Source organism: Muscardinus avellanarius (genome assembly GCF_963383645.1).
Source record: "Muscardinus avellanarius genome assembly, chromosome: 9".
Classification (NCBI taxonomy): domain Eukaryota; kingdom Metazoa; phylum Chordata; class Mammalia; order Rodentia; family Gliridae; genus Muscardinus; species Muscardinus avellanarius.
This window is the reverse complement of record NC_137795.1, coordinates 68652617-68675551: the sequence shown is the minus strand read 5'-3', so window position 1 is coordinate 68675551 and position 22935 is coordinate 68652617.

The following is a 22935-nucleotide window of genomic DNA, read 5'->3' as shown; positions in this document are numbered from 1 at the left end:
CACACTGCTTACATTCATGGTGTTTATCTCCACTGTGGTTTTCTTCAGGCTTCAAAAAGTACTTGGGAGAACTGAAGGTTTCCCCCGTTCTTTACGTTTATCAGATTTCTTTCCATATTTTAAATTCACACATGGTTTCTGTCCAGACTGAGCTCTGTGAGGCTCATTTAAGGATAAATGAACAGTGAGAACTTCTCTTCACATCTGCCTTCCACCTACTTTAACTCCAGGATGAGTTTTCTTCCTAGGGATAGGATCTGGAGACCAGCTAGAAATTATTCCACATTCACTACCAAGTTTAGGTTCAAGGAATCCTTCTACCACTTGACTTCTTAGATTCCTCCTGGAACTCTTGTAGCCATCTTTAATGTTCTGTTCTTCCCGGTCGTGGCCTGCGCAGGCCAGGTGCCTCAAGGTTTCCTGCATCACATCGCGGTAGAGGTTCTTTTGGGATGGATCCAGCAAAGCACACTCCTCTCGGGTGAAGATCACAGCCACATCCTCAAAAGCCACCAAAACCATCTCCGGCTTCCCGTGCCTGGAATCCTGACCAGGCTTCGGGCGTCAGCGGCTGCCCCAGCGAAGGAGACTGAAACCCACAGGGATGTTCACAGCTGCCAGACTCTCAGAATGCTCATTTAAAAGAAGGCAGATCTACTAGACAACCCATGAACAAAGCCATTAAAAAAAGGTTTCATTGCTAAAGGGAAACTTTTTTTTTTTTTTACTTTATTATTAAGACTCAACATTTCTCAAAAAAGTCATCTTTTGCCTTTGCACCTAAAAATTCTTTAAGCAATTTCTCAAAATGTAATTGTTTGGATTTATAATGTCCCCTGAGACCTCACAGAGAGTGGGCAGCAATACGGAAGATGGCACTTGGTTGCTGAGGAGAGGTCCCTGGGTTTATATAAGTGGGTGGCCTAAGGGATTATATAAGGTTCCTCTCCCTTGTTCTCTCTCTTGCTTGTGGCCTCTCAGATGTGAGAGCAGAGCCCTTGCTCTCTCCCTCTCTATGCCTCTCACTACCATGCCCTGAGCTCTGCAGACCCAACCTGACTGAACCTCTGAAATCTCCCCAAACTGAGCAAACTAATTTTCCTCTAAGTTATGTGGTCAGTTGTTTTAGATTACAACATTGAGAATACTGTCAAACACTAAATGATTTTCTCCTTAAAGTGCTCTTATTTCCTCAAAACTTACTTTTTTGTTTTGCTTTATCTCTTTGATTGATTCCCTTTGGCCTTCTTTCCTCTTACACCAGCAATCTTTTTAAATAATGTTTTCATAATTTTAGAAAATTTTTTAAAAGGTGAAAGACAATCCGAGCTTTCAAAGAATCATTAGGGAAACAGCAGATATTCTCTACCTTGTTTGCACATTAGAGTCACCTGGGGAGCTTCTAAAATGTCCTCAGACCATACTCCAGACCAATTAGATTAGAATTAAGAGGGGATGGGAGCTGGGTATCTGTATGCTTTTGAAAGCTTTTCATTTGATTCCAATGTGCAGCCACAACGAAAAGCTACCACATTAGACAGAGATTCAACTTTAATTTCAAGGAGTTAACTTTCTAGAGCATGACTAAATTGCAACAAGATCTATGTGTTTTCAAAAGTAAAGAGCTAGGTGTACCTTTAGAGCCATTTCTCTTGGGAAATAGCTTACCATTCTTAGATTGTTATAGTTTGAAGATACTGACACTGGGATATGATGTATTGGCTTCTGCACAGGATTAAATTGCTGGGTTTTTTTTTTTTTTCTGCAAGCAATAGCAGAAACTATAGTAAATAATTTGGCTGTCAAATTTGTACATTTCAAACCTGGGAGCAATTCCCCCTCCCAGTTGAATTTTATCTAGGAGCAATTAAAACATTTCAACACAAACAACTTAAAGTAGAGGAAGTTTTATTAACTCTCCCATAGCTAAGATTATTAGACAGCTGTTAAAGGTTTTAGAATTAGTGATATGAAGGGAATGCAAGAATGATCAAATAATGTTACAAGTATCCTATATTCTCAACTAATTCAGTGTATAATTCTATGGTATTAATAATTAATTTTGTCAGATGTGGTAGCCCATGCCTATAATTCCAGTATTTGGGAGACTGAGACAAAGGGACCACAGGATCAAGTCTATCCTCAGCAACTTAGTGAGACTTTCAGCATTCTAATTAGACCCTATTTGAAAATGAAAAAAATAATAATAAAAAGATGAGGTTGCCGGGCATGGTGGCGCACGCTTGTAATCCCCGCGCTTGGGAGGCGGAGACAGGAGGATTGCTCAGGTTCGAAGCCAGCTGTGCTGGCTTAAGAGACACTGTTTCAAAAATATAAAAAATAGGTCTGGAAGTGTAGCCCGGAGGTAGAAGGGCTTCCAGGAACCCCAGTACCACACACACACAAAAAAAGATGAGGGTTTAGCTCTGAGGTAGAATGCCCCTGAGTTCAACCTTTAGTACCACAAAACCTATCAACCAAACAAATAAAAACCAAAAACACAAATAAATTAATTTCAATGTTAACTTTCTGAGCCCAGAATCATCTGCTCCAAATAACAAAAACTGTCTGAATTCCCTAAATCCCATCTTCCCTACAATTCAATAAGTGTGTGTAGAGGAACAAAAGGTATTTCCAACCCATATTAATCAGGGACTGAATGAGTAGCTACCCTTCATATATTGTGGTTCCAATTCTTTTTAAAAAATATTTTCTTTGGTGCATTAAAATTATACATCAGAGTGAAATTCAAAGCAATAGATTCATAAATGTACACATGACTTGTGTATTTCCCTTTGCATCCCAACCTGTCCTCTCCATCCCCATACATGTTAGTGAGATTGGTAGTGATACCTTCATATATAGACACAATATTATTTGAACTGTGTTTTTCCTCAAGCCTCCCTTTCTTCCTCCATGTATTTCTCCCCCAATCTCCTTCCACTGGTCTCTCTCCTAATTTATCTGAAGTTCCTTTTGCTTCCTATTTTATTTTATCTTTATCTTTCTCATATGAGAGAGAACATATAATCCTTGACTTTCTGAGATTTGGCTGATCTCACTTAGCACAATGTTCTCTGGTTCCATCCAATTTCCTGCAAATGACAAAATTTTGTTCTTCTTTATGGCTGAGTAAAAATCTATTTTGCATATATACCACATTTTCTTTATCTATTCATCTATACATGGACCTATTGTAAATTGTGCTCCTATACACGTGAGCATGCATGTATCACTTTAATTATTTTGGGAAGATAATAAGGAGTGGTGTAGCTGGATCATGTGGTTTTATGAGGAACCTCCATACTGATTTTCATAGTGGTTGTGTGGTTCCCATTCTCATCATTCCTTGGCTGTCAGGGTATCAGTACATTTTAATCTTCTAAATCAGAAACTTTCAAGTCATCTTTGGCTTTTTATTCTGCTCCATCCCCAGACTCCAGGATCATGAAAATAAATTATTTCTCACTTTGGAGCATCTTTCAGATGTTTTGCATCCTCTGCATTTCAGCTGCAACTTTTTGTAGATCAGTCCTTTAGTACTGAACTTCTTTGTTGGTGTTTCATTTTTTATCAGTCTCTGTTTTTAATTCACCCACTCTTTTGTGAATTTTACCTTCTTGATCATCACTTTCAGCAAATACCTGAATTCTAAACTCTGTAGCCTGTTTCTTAAGGCCTCTCAGAAGCAGAATCTTTTTTGAATCTCCAGCTTACTGTTCCAACACCTGCCTATGCTAGCAATGTACGTTTCCCATAGGAGTCTTAAAAGAAATAAAGATAAAGGAGGAGCAACTCCAGTGGAGCAATGGAGGGGGTTTAGAGGAGGGAGGGGGGAAGGAGAGTGATGAGGGCAAGGTTCAAATAATGCTATGTACATATACAATGAGACTATCAAAATCTCAGTGACATGTGCGAGGAAGGGGAGGGTATGTGTAGGGTGGAATTAGGAGGGAAACATGTCAAGTGCTGTGCACATGTATGTTCCTGTCACTCTATATGTCATTATGCTATATAATTATAATGTACCAATAAAACCAAATTTAAAAAGGAAATGAATAAAAAAGCAAAACATATAAAACAGAAGGGAGGTGACATTCAAAGGTAATTATTAGATAAGATCTCTTGAAAGTTCCTTTCATTGCAACACAACTCTCTGAAGATGTAGTCTAATTAACTTACAAAAATACAATTCATTTATTTCCTCTAGAACCAATTGCTCAGTGCATTGGGCAAATCACTTTGCCACTTGACTGGCTGTAAAGGGATTATAATAACTCTGGGTCTCCATTCATTCCTTGTTACATTGGGCAATGAAGATAGCAGGCAAATAGATGTAGGGCTCATGACAAGTTTATGAGTCAAAAAGGTGTTGTTTTTGAAACACATGCAAAGCTGAATTATTAAGAACCAGCCCCTTCCATCTCAGGAAGACAGTGGTAGAGATATTCATTAATGTGTCTGCTCACTCAGTTGCTTCTACCCTCTACAACCCTGATGAAGGGGGAGGCTTAGGTGGGCAGGTTCTTTATTTCATAACAGACTTGTCCTAGTTGTTTGGAACCAATCTAGTCTTCTCAGGTTGCTCTAACAAAATACCAAAGACTGTGTGGCTTAAAAGCAGCAAAAACACTTATGGGGGCTGTAAGTCCAAGACTGAGGTACTGCAGATTTTCTTTCCTGTTCACAGACTCTCTAGCTGTGTCCTTACATGGGATGGGATGATGGATTCTGGTTTCTTCAGCACCTTATACAGGAATTAATTCCAGAGAATCGGAGAAGATCCTGCTGAAAGGACTTAGAAAGCAGGCCGAGTTTAGAATTTGTGTCGATGATCAAGAAGGTGAAAGTCACAGAAGGGCAGGGTGAATTACAAAGAAGGTTGTTGAAAACTGAGACACCAGTTAAGACATTCAGTAATAAGGGCCTGATCTAAAAAAAAAAAAAAAAAAAAAAAGTAGCTGAAATGTAAAGAATGCAAAGATATTCCAAAATGAGAAACAATTTATTTTCATGGCCTTGGAGTTTGGGAATAGAGTAGAACAAAAAGTCAAAGATGACTTGAGAGTCATATTTTTGAGACAACAACAGGTGGATTTCTGATCTTCACAACTACAAGAGTTTAAGTAGAATAGCTACAGAGTGAAAGTATGTAGAAAAGCTTCCATATTACTGTTTTCATTCAATCTCAAATATTTCATTTTAAAAAATGTTAGAAGCCAGGCGTGGTGGCGCACGCTTGTAATCCCCACACTTGAGAGGCAGAGGCAGGAGGATCGCGCAGATTCAAAGCCAGCCGCGCTGGCTTAAGAGACCCTGTTTCCAAATAAAAAAGTATAAAATAGGTCTGGGAGTGTAGCCTGGAGGTAGAAGGGTTTCCAGGAAACCCAGTACCACCAAAATAAATAAATAAATAAATAAATAAATAAATAAATAAATAAATAAATAAAATGTTAGAAAGGCTGAAAGAATAGTATAATAAACTTCTCTTTATCTGCCACCCAAATTCAACAATTGTTAGTATTTTGTCATACGTGCTTTTTCTGTAGGGTAATTGCAAACTAAATTTCAGATATGATAGTCCCTAAATACTATTATAATATGCATCTCCTAAGAATACAAACATTCTCCTAAATAACCACAGCATTATAATCAGAAACAAGAAATTAGCAATAATTTTCTACTGTCATCTAATATCTCATTCACATCCAAATCTGTCCATTTTTCTAGAATTTTATACATCATTTGTTCAAGGCATATTCAGTCATGATACATGCATTAATTCATGTTAAAGAAGCATTTAAAGTTTCTTTTTATAGTTTTTTTTATTAGAAAAGGGTTTTAAATTTTTGCTGAATAAATTTTAGCATCTATGCATCTATGGACAAGATTAAATGATTTGATTCCCTGATTTCCTTATGAAGTGAATTTTATGTTAATAGATTTTCAATATTAACTAGTGTGTGCATGTGTGTGTGTGCATGTGCGTGTGTGTGTGTGTGTTGCTGAGAATCGAACCCAGGGACATTCTACCTCTTAGTTACACTCCCAGCCCTTTTTATATTTTGTTTGAAACACAGTCCTGCTAGGTTTCTGAGCATCTCACTATGTTGCATCTCCACCACCCAAGTACTGGGATTACAGGCATGTACCACCACACCTGGCTTTTTTAAAGTTTTTTTTTTTTTTATTACCATAAGTGTGAGTAGTCCATGGTTTTCTCATGTGTGTGTGTGTGCATGTGTGCAAAGTTTTGGGCATTGCTATCAATGCTATGTTCACTTCAGATTCTTAAAGAGTTTTCTTTTTCTTAGTTTTCTGTACTTTAGGACTTTTAAACAGATTGGAATTATTTATTCTTGGAAGGTTGATACATTTCCCTAAGTTTGGTTCATAGGTCAAGTGCTTACTTGGGTGTAAGAGTAGTTCTTTAATTATTTCTACAATTTCTGTTAAGAGTGATACATTTAGGCATATTTTAAAAAATCTTTACTGGGATTAGTTCTGAACTGTCAAGTTTTCCTAGAAAATTACCCATTTTATTGAGATTTTTAAAAAAACATATTAAATATATTTTTATTTATTAATATACACAAAAATCTTTGATTAATTTTGTGTGTTGTTCTGAGGTTGGAACCCCGGTGTTTTCTACCTTCAGGCTACACCCCCATCCCTATTTTTTTATAATTTATTTGGAAACAAGGTCTCACTAAGTTGCTGAGAGCCTCACTAAGTAGCTGAGGCTGTCTTCAAACCTGTGCAATCCTCCTGTCTCAGCCTCTCAAGCGCTGGGATTACAAGAGTGCACCAACATGCCTGGTTCTTTTATTAATTTTAATTGCGCTTGTTTGATAGTTACTTTCTCGTAGCAATTTCTTATTTGGGGTATATGTTCCTGGAGTCATTCATATTAGCTAATGATTTTTAAAATTTTTAATCCTTTCAAATAATTGTTTTTACATTTAAAATTATACTAATATTACTATACTTTTTATTAATTTAATCTTTTTGCTTTCTTGAGATGGTTGCCTTCTTCTTTTTCTGATCTTTTTGGGTAGTATATTTACTTAGGAGCGGGGGGGTGGTGGCACATGCCTGTAATCCCAGCATTTGGGAGGCTGAGACAGGAGGATTGCAGTTTGTGGACAGCCTTAGCTACTTTGTGAGGTTCTTTGCAACTCAGTGAGACCCGTTTCAAAATAAAGAATAAAAAAATAAGGCTGGATGTGTAGCTCAGAGGTAGAATGCCCCTGGGTTCCATTCCTAGTACCACACAAAAAAACTCTACTTAGTTTATTTTTACTATTTTATTTATATTTAATGCCATTAATTTTCCTCTGATCATTGCTTTAATTAATTGTAGCCTATCACCATTCTGATATGTAGTATTTATAACAATATTTAATTTTACTTTATTTCATTTGTGGTACCAGGGATTTAATCCAGGGACATTCTACCTTTGAGTGACACCCCCTGCCTATTTTATTTAGAAATAGTGTCTTGATAGCTTGATGAGAGTCTCACTGCTTGCTCAGGCTGTCCTGTAACCTGCAATCCTCCTGTCTCAGTGTCTCAAGTACTGGGATTACAGGTGTGCCATCACGCTCAGTTTATACTAATATTTTTGGAAATTCTATAATTTCAGTTTTTATTTCTACATTGACTCAAGCATTGTATAATACTGTATTGCTTTAGTTCCAGATGGCAGGGGTCTTCATAATTTTTGTTATGAATGTATGGCTTATTGTATTGTGATTGGATAGTACTTTTGATTACATTTACTTTGGTGAGTCTTATGAAGGTTTTCTTGGTGAGATATATATGGGCAATTTTTATTAGTGTGTCATGTTAACTTCAAAAATAAAGTGATTGTCTAAGTTTTTATCTACTCTTGCTACTCCTGTAGCTTCTGAGTTTTGAAGGTTATGTTACTTAAATACATATGATATCTTATGGGTTTTTGTAAATTGTGGTCCTTAGCATTAAAACTTGTCATTCTTTGTTTTCTTCAGTGCTTTTTAGTTTGAATTCTGCATTGCTGGATACCAAGACCTTCAGTTTCTATTTGCATTTTTCTAGGATAGCTTTATTATCATTTTTTCTTCAGTTTTTCTGAATCACTTTAAGGTTATTGTATATTTTTTCAATTATGTTCTGTTTTTGTGAGTCAGTCTGTCTGAGCAGTTAAAAAAGTATTTTTCTGATTATAAAATTTTTAATTATGTTCTTTTATTGTGAGTCAGTCTGAACACTTAAAAAGTATTTTTCTGATAATAAAAGCAAAATATGCTTATTATAAAACAACTTGGAAATACAGAAGTATGAAGAAGACAAACCTAAGCATTTCTGTTCCAAGGACAGCTGCTATTAGCATTATTCTATATTTTTATTTAGTTTTTTCTATTCCTTACAAAACATTTGTTATCAAATATTTCTACTTTATGCATTGTTTGTTTTTAAGAAGAGTGTTGTTCTTTAGAATATAAATTATAATTTTTTACTAGTTTTCAGAACCATCAAGAGGAATTTGTTTACTTTTTTCTTTAACCTTACAGTCAACTATTCAGAATGTCCACTCAAATTTATAGTGAAGTTCACATATGATTTTTTTAAAAAAATACTGCCATTTATAGTTTTCATTGTAGAGGTCTTTTATGTCTTTGGTTTTGAGGTTATAGTGAATGGAATTGTTTTCTTTATTTTTTTTATTATGGATTCATTGTTGGCATATAGAAGAGCAACTGATTTCTTTAGGTTGATATTGTATACTGCAACTTTGCTGAATTGGGTAATCAGCTCAAGTAGTCTTTTGATTGAGTTCTTTGGGTCTTCAAGATAAAGGATCATGTCATCTTCCAACAAGAATAATTTTAATTCTTCTTTTCCTATTTGAATTTCTTTGATATCCTTCTTTTGTCTTACTGCATGGCAAGAGTCTCGAGGACTATATTGAAAAGGAGTGGTGATAGTGGGCATCCTTGTCTTGTTCCTGATTTTAGAGTGAATTCTTGAAGTTTTTCCCCATTCAATATGATGTTGACTTTGGGTTTATTGTATATTGCCTTAGTGATGTTGTAATAAGTTCCTTCTATTCCAATTTTATGCAGTTTTTTTTAACATGAATGGGTGTTGGATTTTGTCAAATGAAAACTATAAAACATTAAAGAAAGAAATTGAAGAAAACCTTTGAATATGGAAAGATCTCCCTTTCTCATGAATAGGCAGAATAAATATCATCAAAATGGCCATTCTGTCAAAAGTGATTTACAGATTCAATGTAATTCCTATCAAAATGCTAATAACATTCTTCATAGACCCAGAAAAATCAGTCATAAATTTTATATGGAGAAAGAAAAGACCCAGATTAGCCAAATAAATTCTCAGTAATAAGAATCATGCAGGAGGTATCACAATCCCTGACTTCAAGTTATACTATAGAGCAATAGTGGCAAAAACAGCATGGTATTGGCACAACAACAGGCATACAGATCATTGGAATAGAATAGAAGATACAGAAACAAAACCACAAACATATAGTCAATTGATCTTTTTTTTTTTTTTTGGTGGTACTGGGGTTCCTGTAAACCCTCTACCTCCAGGCTACACTCCCAGAGCTATTTTTATGATTTTTTAAAATTTGGAAACAGGGTCTCTTAGCCAGCGCAGCTGGCTTTGAACCTGCGGGATCCTCCTGTCTCTGCTTCCCAAGTGTGGTGATTACAAGCATGCACCACCACGCCTGGCTAGTAAATTGATCTTTGACAAAGGAGCCAAACTCATACACTGGAGAAAAGACAGCCTTTTCAACAAATGGTGTTGGGAGAACTGGCTATCCATCTGCAGAAAGATGGAACTAAATTCTTAACCTCTCACCATGCACAGGAATCAACTCGAGATGGATCAAAAACTTGGAAATTAGACCAGAGACTGTGCAGCTAGTAGAAGAGGGCATAGGCTCAACACTCCAACATATAGGTACAGGCATTAACTTTCTCAACAAGACCTCCAAAGTGTAGGAAATTAAAACAAGAATTAATAATGGGATGGCATCAAACTAAAAAGTTTCTTCTCATCGAAGGAAACCATCAAGAACCTAAAGAGAAAGCCTACAGAATGGGAGAAGATCTTTACTAGCCATTACTCTGATAGGGGGCTCATATCCAGAATATACAAAGAGCTCAAAAGATTTTAAACTAGCAAAACAAATAACCCAATCAAGAAATGGGCAATGAATTGAATAGACACTTCACAAAAGAAGAAATACAAATAGCAAATAGCTACATGAAAAAATGTTTAACATCATTAGCCATCAGGGAGATGCAAATCAAAACTGCACTGAGATTCCATCTAACCCCAATCAGAGTGGCAAGCATAAAGAAGTCAAATAACAACAAATACTGGCAAGGATGTTGGGAGGTAGGAACTCTTTTACACTGTTGGTAGGACTGCAAACTAGTTTGGCCACTATGGAGATCATTGTGGAGATTCCTTAGAAAACTGGAAATGGGTCCACTATATGATCCGGCTATACCACTCCTGAGTATCTTTCCAAAGGGGTTGAAATAAAAGAACTACAGTAGTATATGTATACCCATGTTTATAGCAGCACAATTCATAGTAGCCAAAATATGGAACCAACCTAGGTCTCCATCAACAGATGAATGGATTGCAAAATTATAAGAAATGCATATAATGGAATTCTACTCAGCAAAAAAGAACAAAATCATGTCATTCTCAAGAAGATGGAAAGACCTGGAGAACATTAAGTGAGATCAGCCAAGCACAGAAAGAAAAAGGACATATAGTTTCTCTAATATGCCCAAACTAGGGAGTATTAGGGATACCAGAAGGGATACCAGAGGACTACAGATAATGGAAGAGAAACCTCAGCAAAGCTAGAAAGAATACCTAGGAGAGGTAGAATGCTGAGGTTGACTAATGGAGGAGCTACATTCGAATATTTGTATAAGTGTGAATGTGAATGTAGCATGGTCAACCTGAACTCTCATTGTTGGGAGGGGGGAATGAGGAAGTGGCGGGGTGGGGAGCCACCAAGCACTGCTTGAATGTGTGCCATTTTCAATATGATCCACATAAAAATAAAATAAAAATAAAGAAAAAAAACCATACACAATGTTCACAGGAGCATTATTTATAATAGCCAGAAGGAGGAAAAACAAAAATATCCATCAACTGATAGAAAATACTGCCATTTCTTCTCAAGAAACTCTGTTTTAGTATCTTTCATGAATTTCTTTGTACTTTAGAGCATCTTAAATGTTTGTAAACTGCTGTGTGTCTTTGACTGGTTTCTTACTCAGTGTTTTATTGGCAAGATCCACCTATGATGATATGTGTAGCTCGAATTCCCTCACTGTTGCATAGCATTCCATTATTTGAATATATTCGAATTTAAGTATTCATTCATTCATTCATTCATTCATTCATTTATTTTTCCATTTTCCTGGTGATGTATTGTTAGTATGTTTCCACTTTTATTATTCAAAATGAAGCTATTGTGATTGTGAAATAAAAGATGAATGGATCCAATTACATTAAGATACACAGTTTATCAAAAGCATCTTAAGGAAGTGGAACAGATAATCTGCTAAATATATTTTCAGTGCCTATAACTATCAGGAGGTTATTATTCAGAGTGCATAAAGAACTACAAATCAATTGAAAAAATATAAAAACTTCAATAAAAACAAAAAAGTTATGAGACAATTTACAGAAGAGCAGAGGAGCAAACTTGAGTGCACAATAAAATATTAAAAGATGCTCTATCTCACTAAAAGTAGAGAAAAATATGAAGCAAACCCACAATAACTTTTGTTAGAACACTGTAAAATATATTTAAAAAAGTGATAAGCCTTGGAAAGATGCGAATAGATGAAAACTCTTTTTACCTGTCTTGGGGAACTTTAAATTGGTAAAATCATTTTGGAGAGCAAATTGATAATATCAAGTAAAGTTAAATGAACAATACAAGATTACCATCTGGCTCAGCATTTCTACTGCTGACAACATGTTCTAGGGAGGAGATGTATGCAAGTGCAAATGTTCTTTAGTCTTTTTCAATGAGCATTTTGTTTCTGTAAAAATATTATATCATGGAAGTCATGCTAAATTTTAAATTAGAATGATTTAGTTATTACATCTTTAACTCACAAACATGTATTAATATAAAATAAATTTTGATGGTCAGAAAAATACCTAAGGATTCTAATTCACTTTTTCGTTTTCTTTACACTTATTGTGTGCCTAGTACATGCTAGGTGCTGTGTGAGATGAAGGAGGCACTAAGTAGCTAATGACTGTTATTTTTAAGTTTAAAAAAAATAGTCAAATATTCCTATCTGTGCTTTAATAAACACCTCCATCCCAGAAGGCAAGTTCTGGGTCTGCAGTGAGTGCTGTCTTATCTGGATTAATCTATTCTTGTTCCTGTCATTTGTCTCTTGTTCTGACCACAGAGGAGGCTCGGTAATTGCTGGTTGATGGTGATCAGTGATAAAGTTCTTGTCTGCCTATCTCCTAGGATTTCATCTGGAAAGAGACATTAAATACATCCATTTAGTCACTAGCAGGAAATGAATAAACAGATATAGAATGGCTTGTGAAATTACAAAGTGCAGATGAGAGTAATTCCCTGACTGTTCCATTCTCAGATTCTAAGATGCAGAGAAAATAAGACCAGGAAACCCATGGCGAAGAAGGGAAAGAGAGGAGAAATTTGTGTAGTTCTTTTAATATACTATCTAGTGTACTGCTCCTAAAGCATGTCAGAGTGAAAGTGAAATGCATTTTTTTAAATAAAAGAAATATTGACACTATTTTTGTTTCCTAGATATCACATTCAGTATCTTATATGTTTCAGAAAAACTAATTTTTTGTGGTGGGGGCACTGGGTATTGAACCTAGAGACATTTGACCTCCAAATTATACCCCCAGTCCTTTTTATTTTGAAACATGAATCAGTAAATTGTTGAGGGTCCTGCTAAATTGCTGAGGTTGATCTTGAACCTGTGATCCTCCTGTTTCAGTCTCCCAAGTACTGAGATTATAGGAATGTGCCACCATATCCAGCTAGAAAAAACAATTTTTCTATTCTACATATCACCAAATTGATGGACACTTGTCTCTCAGGTGCCATTTTTTCAGGGAAAGAAATACTGTAGGCAAACAGTATCATATTTCTATTATTTACAGTCTATTATTACATTATATATGAATGAATTGTGAATTTGTGGTTAAAATAACTTTAGACTATAGAGAACATTAAAAGTTTTCTGCTGGGATAAAATGATCCCACCTGTAACATACGTGCCCCAACAATACATGGCCTCCACCCATGAAATGACCCTAGCAATCTTCCTCCTGAATCATGACAACTAAACGTATGCTGCCATCAAATTGCTTACAGTTGAGAATTACTGGCTGAAATCAATGGCCCTTCACTGTGAGGTGGGGTTTTCACAATGCTAAGGGCTGGCGGGGTGATTCTGGGTGGATGTTTAGTGTGTAAGTGTTGTGAGTTTAGGGCAACCCTTTCATACAACTCTAGAGGACATTCGTCTATTGTGTTTAACTTAAAGGTGCCTTCTAGCACATTTGCCCTAATTCGCATCAGCAGTGTGAGTTCAGGAAACTGAAAATAGTAGTACAGCACTTTTAGCCTCCAAAATATCCCTCTTAGTTGCTTTTTATAACACATAAAATATCACCATCAAAATACATTTGATTGTGAGGGAGGTAGATGGAGGCGTTCAATCCTCAAGTGAGGGCTGGACCAGGCGTCTCCAGGATTCCTTGCAAAGCTGAGCTTCTTTCATGTTGGTTTAGAGCTCAAGCAAATGTTCATGGAGAGTATGATTGCAGGGCTTCATCTTCTATTAGTACCTTAGAGTGAGGATGAGATGGGCACACTTTTGTAACTCCAGGACTCAAGAGGCTGAGATAAGAAGATTGCAGGTTGGAGGCCAGCTTCGGCAACTTAGTGCCACCCAAGGCAACTTAGTGAGACCGTGAGTTCTTTTTTTTTTTTTTTTTTTGCAGTAATGGAGATAGAACCTTGGATCATTCTACCTTTGAATTCTACACCCCAGCCCTATTTTTTATTCTTTATTTTGAAACAGGGTCTCACTGAGTTGCAAAGGGCCTCACAATGTAGCTGAGCCTGTCCTCGAATTGTAATCTTCCTGTCTCACCCTCCTAAGTATTGGGACTACAAGCGTGCACCACCACTCCTGGTGATACCTGTTTGTTTGTTTGTTTGTTTGTTTGTTTAGTGTGGTACTGAGGGGTGGAACCCAGGGGCTTTCTACCTCCGGACTATACCCCCAGCCCAATTTTTTATAATTTGGAAACAGGGTCTCACTAAGTTGCTGAGAGCCTCACTAAGTAGCTGAGACTGTCTTCAAACCTGTGTGATCCTCCTGTCTCAGCCTCCCAAGCGCTGGGATTACAAGCGTGCACCGCCACGCCCAGCCTACTCTGTTTTAAAATAGAAAGTAGAAAAAAGTGCTGGGGGTGTAGCTCAAAGATAGAAGATACCTGAGTTCAATCTCCAGTATAAAAAAATGAAAGTAAAAAAGTGGATGAATTTTCATCAAACAAATAACCAAAACCAGACTGAGCTCTTGTATTAAAGAAATACTCTGTAAGAGCCTGTCCAGTTGAGCACAGTCATGATAGTTCATTTCAGTAGGAGGAAGGATGTGATCACAGTGACAGAGTGAGATGAAAGTTACTGGAAGCAAAAAGAACCGAGAAGGGAGGTGAGTGTGTGGCCAGAGGGCGGGGAAGACATGGGAGTGGTGGTGGCTGGTTGTGCACAAGAGCCTGACTTGGCAGTTACCTCCACATTTGAGGTTCCCAGTTCTTTCACTGGGTTCTTTCCAATTGCTGAGCTTGAATTTTGAATTATCTTTTTTCACTCTAAAAAGAATTTTTATTTTAGTATGTTAAACTCCTCTTTTTGTTTTAGGTTGACATTTCTTTCTCTGTGCATATTGGGTGTGGCACCATCAGTTTAAGTAACTAGAATCACAAATTTCTCTGTAAAACATCCTTGCCAATTTTTAGAGAAGTCAAAATATCTTTTAGTAGTAATGGGGAAGCGTTATACAGCAAAAACAAAAATCCCCCCAAACTTCTCTAAGATGATACAGTAAACCATCAGTTCACCAAATACTACTTTGGCTTTGCATATGGTGGACAAAGAATAAAAAAAAATAGTTCCAATGGTGGCAGTAAAAACTTGGAGAATTTTGCACTTCACTATTAAACATAGAGTTATAGGTATTTAGGCGAATGTCAGTAGGAAAGTTTGCTGTGTACGGGGATGGGTACTATCCAAGAAAGTAAGTCAATTTGCAGACATTGCCAGAGGCTCACGTAATGAGAACACTCAGTAAACGCTCATGATGGGAGACCTGTTTTATTAATACCATGTAATTAGTAGTTTCAGGAGTGTCTGAAAGAAAAATAGCCCCTAAAACATTCCATGAAGCTGAGATGTATTAAGAAAAAGTGAAAACAGGTGGTGTGGGTTGTCTGGGATCTCTTTGGTGGGGGCTGGCTTAGCAAGATGCCGTGGGTGGGCGTGGCTAAGTGGAGCAGAGGGCGGGAACAGGGAATGGTGGTATTTGAAGGCAGGAGGAGCAGGGTGTTAGGTCACAGGACTGATTACTGCAAGGAGAGGCAGGAGCAGAGCCTGCATAGGGTGTGGAGTGTGTACTGACTGTAAAGAGGCCGGAGCTTTGTCTTCAAAGAGGAGTCTTTCTATTGAACAGACTTTCCTGCTCACAGCCCCATTTCTATTTTAAGCAATCTTTTAAAATTAAATAGATTTTAGTTGGGCCTAGTGGGCACACACTTATAAGTATTTGGCAGGCTGAGACAGGAGGATCTCAATTTTGAGGCCAGCCTTGGCAACTTTGTGAGAATCTTAGCAACTTAGTAAGATAGTTTAAAATTTTTGAAAAAAGCCAGGCATGGTGGCTCACGCTTGTAATCCCAGCACTGGGGAGGCCGAGACAGGAGGATCACGGTTCGTGACCAGCCTCAGGTAATTAGTGAGGCCCTTTACAACTTAGTGAGATCCTGTTTCAAAATAAAGAATAAAATATAGGGCTGGGGGTGTAGCTTGAAGGTAGAATGCCCCTGGGTTCCCTCCCTAGTATGGCAAAAAAATTTTTTTTAAAGAATTGAAAAAGGGGGATTGGGTGTAGCTTGGAGGTAGAATACTTCTGAAAGTAGAGTACTACTACCATAAGAAAATAAATGACATTTAAACTTAAATATAAAATGTTTCAGGAATACATATTGGGATGAGAGTCTAATAAACACTCATATTCACATTGCAAAGCTTAAGAAGTAACAATACACCTATAGTCAAGACTCATTTTCAGAGGTAAGTACCATTCTAAATTTCACGCTTATTATTGTTTCGTGATATTTCTATGACAGATGCAAGTGCTTATGTGCAATATATAGCATTGTTTTACATGCTTAATTTTTAAATTAAGGGTATGTACTTCTGTAAAGCCTACTTTTCCTCTTCAGTGCTGTGTTTTTGTGATTTAGCCACTGTAGACTAGGCATTGAATGAGTAGCCTACTTTCTTCATCTTCCTTTTGACAGATATATGTGAGTTTTCCTAGGGCAAATGACGATGAGTGAGAAATCTGGATCATATACTGTGTCTAAAACTTTCTGAGGTAATTTTTGGTGGGGAGAGTTATTAATTTGTGAGAGTTATTTGTTCTAGATGATAATGTTTTATCAGTTATATGCATAACAATCAGTGGTTTCTCTTTCACAGTGTCTTTCAAAAAACCTGCATTTTTTAATGTCATTGGATTTAGTGCTCTTTCCTTATAGATTGAACTTTTTGTACCTCAGGCTCATAAAGATATTCTTCTAAATTCTATTCTAAAGTTGTAAAGTTTCAGTTTTTAAAATTTTTCATTTAGTCACCATCTATTTAGAATTTGTTGTGTATGATGTTAAGTTCCAGTGAACATTTCTGTATGATCGGCCACTGTCCCAAGCAGTGTTTAGAGCCCATTCTTTATCCGCTCTTTATTCTTTATTCTTTATTCTTTATTCTTTATTCTTTATTCTTTATCCCATTCTTTATTCGCCTACAACGAATCAGTTGGGTTTTCTACCAGTATCTGGACTATGCAATGTTTACTTTCCTAAAATGCTGATAAAAAGGTATTATTTACTCTAGCTTTATGTCAAATATTGATATTAGAGATATTTTTGCTTACCCTCATTTATTTAGTTTTTTGGCAGTACTGCAGCCCCAACCCAGAGACTCGTACATTTTAGGCAGTTGCTATACCACCGAGATACCCTCTAGATCCCTATCAAGGGTATTTTTCACATCAAATTAAGCTGGGCTGGAGAGTATTTTAACATAAGTAAAGAGGCACCATATTTCCCTCTAAACAGTCTATCTTTTTTGGGGGGTGACTATGAGTTAACCCAGAGGCATTCTACCTCCAATCTGTATCCCAGCCCCATTTAAAATCTTTTAAAATTTAAAACAGGGTCTTGCTAAGTTGCTGCGGCTAGCCTCAAAACTGTGATCCTCCTGTCTCTGCCTCCCAAGTACTAGGATTATAGGCATGCACCACGATGCCTGGCCATGAAATAATAATAATAATAATAATAATAATAATAATAATAATAACAACAACAATAATAACAATTATTATTATTATTATTGGTACTGGGGATTGAACCTAGGGGTACTCCACCTCTGAGTTACATCTGTAGCCACTTTTATTTTGAAACAGGATGTCAGTTACTGAGGGTCTCACTAAGTTGCTCAGGCTGGCCTCAAACCTGTGATCCTCCTGTCTCAGATTCCCAAGTACTGGGATTGGAGACATGTACCACCTGGGTACTATTGTTATTTGACTTTTGTTTTTCCATATAAATACAGTAACACCCAAGCCATAAATTATATTTTATGCTTGGACATGAAGATTTCACATTCATAGGGGTTGACCTGCTCCCCCAGAAATAAACCTGCAAGTAGGGTATGGTCCCATGAGCTTGTGAGATTGACTCCAGAAATTATCTGGGGTATATGGAGGCAAACACACTTTAAAGAAAATACTATACCCCTAAAATAGCTACCTTAAAAAATGTTAGCAAACATTACATCCAAAAGAAAATAATGTGGGTCAGCACTTTTAGAAAAAAGCACCTGGGTGTGATTTGGTACCACTTTTACTTGTATTTAAATTCTTCTTTGCTCAGCTTATTCTAATTTAGAAATTGACTCTAGTATGAATTTTTTTTAACTACCTTTCTCTTCTCTGCTCAACCAAACATTAAAAAAAAAAAAAGTCTTCTTGAGAGAGACATGAAAAGTCACTAGCTGGGAAAAATAGTTTCAAAACTCTGGTTAATTTACAAAGAGTGAGTATCCAGAACAGAGAACCCTTAGGAATAACCCAAGAAAAGGAAGCCAATTCAATAGAGTTCGAAATGGGCAAAAGAAAGAACAGAAGGGCTATGTGATATTGCAGGGCATTCTATGAAATTGGCAGAAGCCAGGAAGACTGAGAATGCCAAGAGCTGCCAAAGATGTAGAGTCATGGGAATGTTCATTCCCTGCTATGAGAATGCAGATTGGAACCACCACTGTTCAAAAACAGTTTGTGATACCCAGTGGAGTTGACTGTGTCTAGATGTTATGACCCACCCATTCCACTACCAAGCAGATTCTGTTGGAAACTTTAGCACACACATACTGAGAGCTACTCACATGTTAGTGGCAGCGTTGTTCATGATAGGAAAAAGGCTACCAAAGCCCAAGTGATCATAAACAATGTGCTGCAGAAATAAGTATGGGATGTTTATATAGTAAAATGCTACACTGCAGGGAAAAGGAATCAACATCAGAACCTACACGCTTGTGAATGATCTCAGAGGCATAAACTCGAACAAAAGATGAAAGTTACAGGAGAAAATGTAGTATTATCCCACTGCAAATGTTCAAACAGTGGGACACATGGGCCATAAAGACAAAAGCAAAAACAACAAAATCAGACGATGATTGCAAATGACTTCAGGATGGTGATTCCCTCCAAGGGGAGTTAGGAGGAGTGATCAGTTGCTCAGTGGCTTCTGGGGATGCGAAATGTTCTATTTCATGGCAAATGGTGTTTATTTCATAATTGCTCTCTGAACTGTAAAAATGCTTTCCTTACATACTTGCAATTTATATTTTATAGTTCCAACAAAAGTGCCTGTAAATAGAGAAGTTACCTACCACAGGCAGCTTAGCTCGATCCTTAGTGCTGGTCCTTAATGTCGTTCTTTTATCTCTGGCTTCCTCTTTCCCCTCTGCAGCCTCTTGCTGCTTTATGTATTTTCAGTCTTCAATAGTCCCCTGTCTCTCTGACTCCTATATATTCTGTTCACATGACAAAAGCCTGTGCGCCTATCCCAGTGGCACCTCTCCATGATCCTGGATAAATGCACTGCTTCATGAGAGAAATCTAAGTGAAAAAAGAATTAGATAAGTTAATAAGTTAAATTTTCACCTCAGCTTATTTTTTTTTATTACAGACCTTTTATGTGCTAACCTGTCTTGGGATTCAGGCCTTGTCCCCCAGTAGGGGGACTAACACCTTGTTACCCTCCGACAGCAAGTTCCCGCAGCTTGCCAATGCTGTGCAATGGGGCTGGCTGCCACCTGCAAGGCCACTTGAGGAAGAATTTCTCTTCCTGCCAAAGATTTGCTATCCTTGGACATACAGGTCAAGCACATTGAAGATCAAGAGGACAAGCCCCAGCTCTATAAATGCTGTCTAGATGCATCCACATGCACACGTATGTTAAAGTAAAAAAGACACTTAAACACCAAGTAGAGGAAGACACAGCTTGCTTAATAAGCCCTTGCTAGGAAATCTTTTTCCTATACGATCTCATTGTGCTCTTTGTATTTCATTTATTTGGCATTAGCCATGTTGTTTTTATTTTATTTTATTTTATTTTTTGTGGTGCTGGGGATGGAACCCAGGGGTATTTTACCTCTGAGATATACCCCAGCCCCATTTTTTATTCTTTGTTTTGAAACCGGGTCTCACTGAGTTGCAAAGGGCCTCACTAAGTAGCTGAGGCTGTCTGCGAACCGTGACCCTCCTGTCTCAGCCTTCTGAATGCTAGGATTATAAGCGTGCGCCACCACGCCAGGCTAGCCATGTCTTTACTATGTTTTAATTTTGTCAATTCAATTCAACTGTTTCCTTTGTAAGGGACAGAGAAATTACGTTTATATCTCATATAGAAATTAACAATCTTGTCTTATGTATCTAGACTGATTTGTCTAACATGCTTTTAGTGTTAGGATTTTACTGAATATTAAGTATTGTCTAGATACGAGGGCTCCCAATAAACTAAATTCACCTTGCTAGTCTATCTAAGAGAGGATGGATTACGTATCTTGATGAGGAAATGGCTTCAGACTCTGAGATTCTAACTTGTTAACCAATGATAAATTCGATAATGTAGTAAAAATTACGAATACTTAGTACTTAGGTTATATCTTTTTTAAAAAAAACTTCTTAAACATTCAAAATAATGTGACACTGAACTTCTTTTTATTGCATCCTACTTACATAGTATAAATGAATGTAAGTGCTTTAAAACACATTTAACTATAGGCTGTCACCTTAAGTATGCACCTTTCATTTTGCTGTTGGAAGTAGATATTTGTGTACTATGTGCCAAATACAAAAATAACATCAACCTCTTCTGTTTTAACAGCTTGCTTCTACAAAGAGAAACATGTAATCAGTGGGTAATATAAACCAGCCATAGAGAAAGCATGTGAGTATAATAGAGTTTTAATGTATTATACAATGTCTCTGGTATTGGGTGGATATTAATCTTTGCCAATGACATGCATTTACAACCAAAGGGGAGGAAACAACTAAGTAAAACAATATATTTGAAAAATTGAGCTACTGAAAATCTTGAGTTATTTTGCCAGGTTTTTTTTTTTTTATGTGTGGTACTGGGGATGGAACCTAGGGGCAATCTACCTCTGAGCAACACCCCCAGCCCTAATTTTTTATTCTTTTTACTTTTGAAACAGAGTCTCACTGAGTTGCGAAGTGCCTTGCTAAGTAGCTGAGCCTGTCAGTGAATCATGATCCTCTGGTCTCCACCTCCCGAATGCTGGGATTACAAGCATGCACCACTTTGCCTGGCTTGTCAGCGTTTTAAGAACACTTTTTAAAAAAAACAATTTTATTTTATTGGTGCACTATAGTCTCACATCATAATGTGGATCATGTTGACAATGGCATATATTCACACAGTACTTGGTGCCCTCCCATGACCCTTCCTCTTTTCCCTCCCTTCCAATACTGAGTGTCCAGGTTAACAATGTTATATTCACATGTATACACGTATTCTAATGTAGTTTTTTCATTGATTAACCTCAGAACATTTTTGAGTTCAGAGGGCTGACTTTATGAAGGACCGGCCTTCCAGGTCTGCATCTGTTTTGTGGTTTCAGGTATAACTGGACCTTTTTTAATATTTTCTAAAACCTTTCCCCAGGTGCCAGTTGACACTATAAATGACATGTGTGATCCCTTCATTCTATTTTGAATTTAAAGTTTAAAGTGAAGTTTTCCTGGGAAAATATAACACAGAAATTTAAATTCAAACACAGGTCTCCACATGGATAATCATATTCTCAATTAGCATATTTTTGTGGATAGACAAGGGAGGAGAATATAGAAAATAATATAGTAAGCATGAAATATCCAACTGAAAACATATGTGTCTATTATGATTTATTAATAACATTGAATTGACAGTTACTTCTTTTCTAAAATGTTGTCATAAGTAAAAAATTAAAGTGTGCGTGCATGTGTGTAAAGATCATGCCAAAAAAATTTGGAAAAGACAACTTTGCTTTTGACATTGGCCATGTTCCTAGTTCTCTGTCCCTAATGAGTTCTGTATCACACTCCAATACTGAGAATCATGGTGAAAACCATGCAATTTTTTTCTGGATACTCACCAGCTCCTCCTCCATTTCCTGTGCCATGGGACAGAGGTAGAAATCAAAATAACTACTGCTTTTCTCAGAAGCTCTGGTAAAGAGCAATGTAGTGTTGTCTATACCAATTTTATCATAACTAAGTATAAACATAGAAATTGGTATTACATAATTTCCACCACTTCTATTAGTGTATTTCTCATAATTAGCATATATTAAATTAGTACAATATAGAATAAATGAGAAGTGATTTGGTATCCATTGTATAATGGACTTGGTATAAAAATGACTCTTAAATGGGCATGGTGGTGCTTGCTATAATCTCAGTAGTTGGTGGCTAGACAGGAGGATTGCAGGTTCAAGGTTAGCCTCAGTAACTTAGTGAGTCCCTCAGAAACTTAACAAGACCCTGTTTTAAAATAAAAAATAAATAAAAAGGGCTGAAGATGTAGCTCAGAGGTAAACGTTCCTGGATTCAATCCTTAGTAATGAAAATAAAAAAGAATATATCTTAATATTACTTAAATGTTGAAATATTTTAAAATAAAATTTGATCTTTGTGCAGCAGACAGAAAAATAATCTAAGCTATATCAAATTTTTAGAAATCTAAACCTAGAATTCATGTTCCAGACAAAAGTCATTCACTGGGTAAAGTGCAGTTTAGCTATATATTGTGAGCAGATTTTTTTCTTAATTATTTACTTTAAGTTTTGAGAGACAGTTCTTGGTATAATATAAAAAGTGGTTTGGGTGCAGAAATGAAAGAAAATATTATTAATTTTTTGGCAAAGAGGAATTAAGGTTGAGTATTATTGACATCCTGAATATTAAGATTTGGAGAAAGCTCATTAATTAAAAACATCCTGACTACTCATATTTATAAATG